The following is a 7,131-nucleotide window of genomic DNA, read 5'->3' as shown; positions in this document are numbered from 1 at the left end:
TAACAAAGATGGGTGCGGTTAGTAGAGCTGTTGCGTACATAGAAACATAGAAAATAGTGTCCGTAGAGACCATTATCGGCCCCTGCGAGCCTGCACCGCATTGTATATGATCATTGGATGAGCATCCAACGCAATATCCCTAACCTGCCTTCTCGCATACCCCCCTGATCGCTTTAGACCCACGCGCCACATCTAACTCCCTCTTAAATATAGCCAATGAACTGGCCTCAACTACCCTTCTGTGGCAGAGAATTCCAGAGATTCACCACTCTCTGTGTGAAAAATGATCTTACAGTTCCAGTGAACAGGGTTCAATCCTGACCTCAAAGAGTTCTCTGGAAGCTGTAAGGCAACCGCTCTACCAACTGCACCACTCTTGTAGCCAAGCTTTTTGTTTCAGATTTATTCAATTACTTGATGCTGTCTGAGTAGGCTTCCTCCAGGTACACACACAATTTCCTCCCCACATCCCAGAGGCATGTTGGCTGGAAGTTAATTGTTTAGTTTAGTTTATTGTCACGTGTACCGAGGTACAGTGAAAAGCTTTTAGTTTGGCCACTGTAAATTGTCATTATGTGGGAAGAGGGTAGTGGGGGGGGGGTTTGGGGGGTTGTGGGAACTGATGGTCATGTGGGGAGAATATGTTACAGGGAAAATTATTGTGAGTTGGCATAGACTTGATGGGGCTAAATTGCCTTTTACGTTGTATACGTATGGTTTCTTTCTTAATCACAAATTACTAATTTGGTCATCAATGGTTTTTGTAAATCCAATGCCTGTCCCATGTTAAAAGAAGTCCCGCACACAGAACACCAACCATTCCTCAACTATGACTCACAGAGTAGAAGCAAGTCATCCTCAATACCGAGGGACTGGCTGAGCAACTAGAGGGAGGTTAGGACATCTGCCATCAGGTGAACCCAGGCCTCCAGCCATGTGAATAGTTCGTAACTTGTCTACAAGTTAAAGTCCTAAACCTGGGCAAGAGCCAATTTATGAATGTATTAGATAGGAACTTGGCAGAAGGTGCTTTGAGAGATGCTCTTTACCGGTAATGAAATGCTGGCAAGTGGAAGGCTTTTAAAGATGAGATTGGAAGAGTTCAGTGAGAGAATGTTCCCATTAGAATGAAGGGCAAGATTGTTTTTTTGGAGTGCGGGAATGACTAGGGATATCGAGGTGCCAGAGAAAAGAAAGCATATGGGTAGGGAAAAGAACTGCAGATGCTGGTTTAATCGAAGATAGCCACAAAATGCTGGAGTAATTCAGCGGGACAGCCCGAGAAGGGTCGAGACCCTTCTTAACGTCACCCATATCCATCTCTCCAGAGATTCTGGCTGTCCCGCTGAGGTTCTCCAGCATTTTTTAGCTTTAGGAAAGCATATTTCATGTATTAGGCAGATGGAATCCGCAAAGCCTTGATGAATGATGGAAGAGGAAATTGGTGAGGACAAATATAAGAATAATAGCTAATAATCATAATACTAATAATACTAATAACCATAATCTAATAATACTAATAATAATTTTATTGAGAGAGCACTTTAAAAACAATCATAGATGGCAACAAAGTGCTGTACATCACTAATCATTGATAAAAAAGTTAAACAACACACCAAAAATAAACAATCAAAAGAAATAGTAGGAAAAGAAATGTAAAATAAAGAAAAGAAACATTAAAAACACGAAAAACACGAAACAAAGTATTCATGGCCTGGCAAAAGCCAGGGAGTACAAGTGTGTTTTTTGTTTAACACCCTGATTTGAAGAGGGACAGTGAGGGGGCCGGTCTGATGTGCAACGGAGGGTGTTCCAGATTGCCGGAGCAGAACAAGAGAAGTCTCTATCCCCTCTGAGGCCTCCGATTAGACCTCGGGCTACTCCAGGTGACCAGCGGAACGGAGGGCCCGGGCAGGGCATATGGGTGGAGAGCTCAGAGACGTAAGGCGGGGCGGAGACATCAGAGAGTTAAAAACAAATAACAGTATCTTAAAATTACTCGAAAGTGCACCGGGAGGCCAGTGGGGGAGAGGGAGGCCAGAATTGGCGATATGGCTCCCTCTTTCGAAATCCCAGTTAAAAGGCGAGCAGCAGCCTTCTGAACCAACGGGGAAGCCAGTTAAGAACGAGCAACTCCAAAAATACAGTGAGTGACAGTAATCCAGACTAGATGAATAAACGGCATGGATTCTGTTACAAAATGAGCTGCCACTCGAGAATGGGCTTCACCCTTCGCCAGCGTCATTAGGTGAAAGAAGCTGGAATTAACCACGCGCATATTTGGCGATCTAATCTTAAGTCATGCATAGAACACAAGATAGTTATGGCAGACAAGATAAAGGAAAATACTGAGATTTCTACAGGTATATTAAGAGCAGGGGAGAGAATGAGATAGTTAAGCATCAGCCATGAGTGAGCTCTTAACATGATATGGCAAGTGTTAATTCAGTAATTCTATTTGTATGACTGAGTGAAGGTCATGGAAGCCAAATGACTGAAGGAAGCAGTGGTGATGCCTTGGAATATATCGGAATTACAAAAGAGTTGGTACTAGCAGTCTTAAAGAATATAAGGGGGTAAATCCTGGGCTGACAATGTATCGAGACATTCCGGAAAGCAGGAGATAAATTATGAAGCCCTGGACAGATATATGGAACTATTTAGTTATGGAGGAAGTTACCAGAAGACTAGAGGGGGCTAATGAGGCTTTATTTATTAGAAGGTTTGCCTATAGACAAGTCAAGGAACTAAATATCATGCAAGATAGACAGAAGTAGATAGTTGGTGCCATTTCTGAAAAATGTCTTTATGTGGATGTTCCAGAGCAAGGTGACACACACGGGGAGGACAGAGCATAGGAAGCAGCAAAAACAGGTGGTAAGAATGAGAGCTGAAAGTTCATTATGTTTCAATTAATTTGAAGATACTTTCAAACATAAAAGTAAAAGCCCCGGGTTGGGTGTAATTCTCTGAAAATACACTGTGAGACCCGATTCTCAAAGTTCCCACAGTGAACTGACTGACAGCGAGAATTCCACAGTATAAACCATCAATATGGTTCGGGATCTGCAAGGCGTAAGAAGGCGCACCCAACTAGACAGGATTGTGATAGACGTGCCAGCAGGATATTGGTGCTCCACGACCTTTCGCTGTGACATATACAGGAAGAGATGTATCAGCAGAGCCATCTCCATCATCAAAGACCGCTACCACCCATCACATCACATATTCTCCATCCTGCCATCTGGGAAGAGGTACAGCGGAGACACTAGCTGCAAAACACCCTCCCCCCCCCCCCTCAAGACAGGATTAGCTCCGCGCGTCTTCACGCATGCATAAGGGGACTGCCTAACGGACTTTGCACCCTGCCAAAGTATTGACGCCCCAACCACCAACATGGGACACACTGAAGCAGAGCCACTGTCGTGCCGCTGCCGAGCGGAACGCATGTTGATGCTTAGTAGAGTGTAGAGTGTTAATGTGTTACAGATATATGTATTGTATTTTCTATTATTTTTAAGTGCCCACTGATTCTCAGAAAAACATAAATATGGACTGGTTAGCAATAGCTTTTGTTTCCTCGGGGATGTGAATACTCAGGAGGAAATGACAATAAACGATATGACGACAATAATATACCAATAGGGATGTATTGCCACAATATTTGCAAGCAACATGTTGCCTGATAAAAGCTTTTGAAATATTTTTGACAGCCTGCCAAATGATATTTTCTATGTTTAAAAACTTGGAAACAGATTACTATCCATTCGCCAGGCCTAAAATCAAACAGCATTGAAGGGTCAATGAGCATACCTGCCTGTGCAAGTTTCAGTGAGAGCGTAGCCCACGCGGCTACTACTTGGTCAATAGTATTAATGTACTTGATTTGATTAGGACTATTGCTGACACCGGACATTTAAATTTGTACCTGACCTAATGTTCCTTATGTAAAGAAATGGGTTTTCTTAGCATGGCTCAGAACATGCGGGCGGGTTTTTTGTTCACTTTCTTCATCATGCCATTTTTGTCATAAAGACTACTACGTTTGGGAATGACTGGCAATCCATACAAAAACTGCCAGCTTGAATCCCATGGAGGTTTTGGCACGGCATTGTGGGCTCCCAATATTTGAACGCTATTAACTCTATTGATAGTGTCACACTCTGACTCGAATGTTGGGCGCCACAGAGAGTCCAAGCAGCAGAGCACTGCCATGCTGAATTTTCCAGCCACTTAGACTGGGGCATTCTGCTGGCTTAAGAAAATGTAAACTTGGCACAGAAATGGAATGACGAGGAATGCGATGCCAAGGAGACGGGGAAGCACAGTTGTAATTGCACTTCTGACTAATTGAGTTATTTATATAGATCAGCAATGATTGAATGCGGCAAGGCGCCTCCAATGCCATACGGTGTATGGACTATTATTTTTGAGTTGTATATTTTTATACTTTCACTCTCCGATATGGCAAACCAAAAGAAGTGACTTGTCACCAAGTTAATATAAAAGGATTGGGAATCACATGATTGGTGCTCTGTGTTCACTCACAGTTTCCAGAAGGGGGTTATTGGACAGGAGATCTGGAGCAGAAAATATTTATTTGAACAGATCAGACTTTAAATCAGGGCAATTAATGCCTTACACTTAATGCAAATGGTGCGAATTACTAAATGATGTAGGAATTCACACATTTGTATTTAAGAGAGCATCACACTGATGATAGCAACTGCAGTGTAAGACATCATCACATTAAAATCCCCACAGATATAACATCATTCTCTTAATACATCTAATCGTATCTCGATTGTCCAGAATCAGCTCATTGGGGGGTGCGTTATGAATTTGTTAATATTGACACAGAACACGTGGGGCATGTGAATTTTGCTTGCTGTAATAACAGGTGAGAATTTCCAAAGTAAGAAACAACTTACCAATCTCGTATTATGCAATCGCGCAACGGATGGATGGTGGGAATGTTTCTTCAGCTCGTCTTGGCTGTGAAATGCGATTCCATCAATGATTATAGCTGTGGAAGCCACCCCTGAATACGTGCAGTAAGTCTGCGCAATGTAGACACGGTTCTTGAATATTGCAAGAATGTTTGGCCTGGTTTTCCATAGGAGAGAGAAAATTATTTATTAACTGAAAATTTGAACCGGAAACTAAACACACGACAAGTTTGATTGCCCCCCCGACATTCAAAAACATGCCTGTAAACACAATTGCATTTGTATAGGGAAGAAGATAAGCAAACAAATGACCAGCATAGACAATAGACAAAGGCAAGGAGTAGTAGCCATTGGGCCCTTCGAGCCAGCACGGTTAACAATGTCATCTAGGACTGATCATCCGATATGCAGTACCCAGTGCATGCCTTCTCTCCATATCCTTAACACACCGTATCCCTAAGTTGCATACTTAACTATCTCTCTTTGAAAGGCATCCAGAGACCCAGTCTCCACTGCCCCCTGAGGCATGAGAATTCCCACACTCTGTGGAAATGCAGTTTCATCAGACTAGATACAGGTACCTGGACCCAAAATGTCACCCATCCTTTTGCTCCCCAAAGCAGCTGGCTGTATGAATCCGCTGAGTTACCTCTCCTTCGACTTTGTGTTTACTTCTGGCTATTACCAGCATCTGCATTGGCCTTTCTGCATACACTGCTGGGTTGATCCGGATGGCTTGGTGTTTGCTGAAGCCTGCAGCTAAAATTCTTCTGTTAAACTTTTGGATATTTTCCAAGCATACAGTATCCACACACACACACATTTTAATGTGCTAAAAATTGCCGCCGTCCTTGTGGCTGGTGTAGTTGCCAGATGGAGAGCCCTTCCAATCGTTCTACAGCCAAACAAACGCAAAGAGAAAATCAGCTGATGTGTAGGGCACACGTCGGAACGGCGAACCTACGAACACAGATGTGTTAGACCCTGACCAGAGGCCAGCGCGCGGCGGAAGCGTGTAGAAGAGCTGAGAGGCTTCCATGCGAAACAATGGGTGTTACTATGATGGGCGCACAGGAGGCTACTGAGAGTTGGAGAGATAAAATTGTTTAATGAAGCATCTATGTCGCAATGACTTGCAACTAAATGCCCCTGCAGTTTAACTCGCCAGCTGTGTTCTTATACAGTTGCTGTGGATTATTGTTTTTTTTTTTTTTTTTCCTATTTTCTTTTTTTTTTTTTTTTTTTTTTTTTTTTTTTTTTTTTATTTTTTTTTTTTCCCTTTTTTTTTTTTTTTTTTTTTTTTTCTTTTTTTTTTTTTTTTTTCTGGGGGTAAGTCTGTCTGCTCTATCCACAATCTGTTATAAAGTCATAGAACCAGGTTTACTGTATTTACTTTCTGAATCAAACCAGTTCCTTGTATTGGAGGAATTAACTGCAGATATAGTAAGTACCGCATATTTGAAAGGCAAAAATTAATACAAAAGGATTTTAAGATACAAAATTATATGTAGTTTAAAAGGACCGATCGCTCCCACACCAAAAACACAAAGTGTTGTTAACTTTTTGCAAACTACCATTTATGAACACAAAAATCGTTTTTTCACTTTTGTCAATTCTGCCAAGCATACCGAGCCATAATTATTTTGTTCATCCTCAATTTATACAAAAAGCGGAACATTATAGATATATACTCAACTCTACAGATTTCTCTACAGAACTCTTTTTCGCATCCAGATGCTATCAGATCTCCCAAATTAAAATTTTCTGTATTTTATTTAAAGTTAATTTTATTTCTCCACTGATACTGTCTGAATATTTCCCAGTATTTTCTGTTATTGTTTCAGATGGCCCAGTAATTTATATTTGCAACAATATGATTTCATGGGCTCCAATAACCAGGGCATAGTCTGTATAACGCAGAAGCTTTATGGGCAAACGTTCAGTCCAACTGTCCATACCAACCTAGAAGCTAACTGTGTAGTCCCACACCTCTGCCTGGTGTGATCTTCCCTCCTAACCTCCTTTACTTCCCTCCGAACCTTTCCTTATCCAAATGTATTTTAAATGTCATCATTGTACCCACCTCCACCACTTTCTCTGGCAACTTATTCCATATATGCACCTCCCTCTGCGTGAAAAACCTGCTCTAAAAGTGCTTGTCCACCTACTGCACCAGGTACTT

This window comes from Leucoraja erinacea, chromosome 4, assembly GCF_028641065.1.
Source record: "Leucoraja erinacea ecotype New England chromosome 4, Leri_hhj_1, whole genome shotgun sequence".
In the NCBI taxonomy this organism is placed as follows: Eukaryota; Metazoa; Chordata; class Chondrichthyes; order Rajiformes; family Rajidae; genus Leucoraja; species Leucoraja erinaceus.
Note: the sequence above shows the minus strand (reverse complement) of the source record.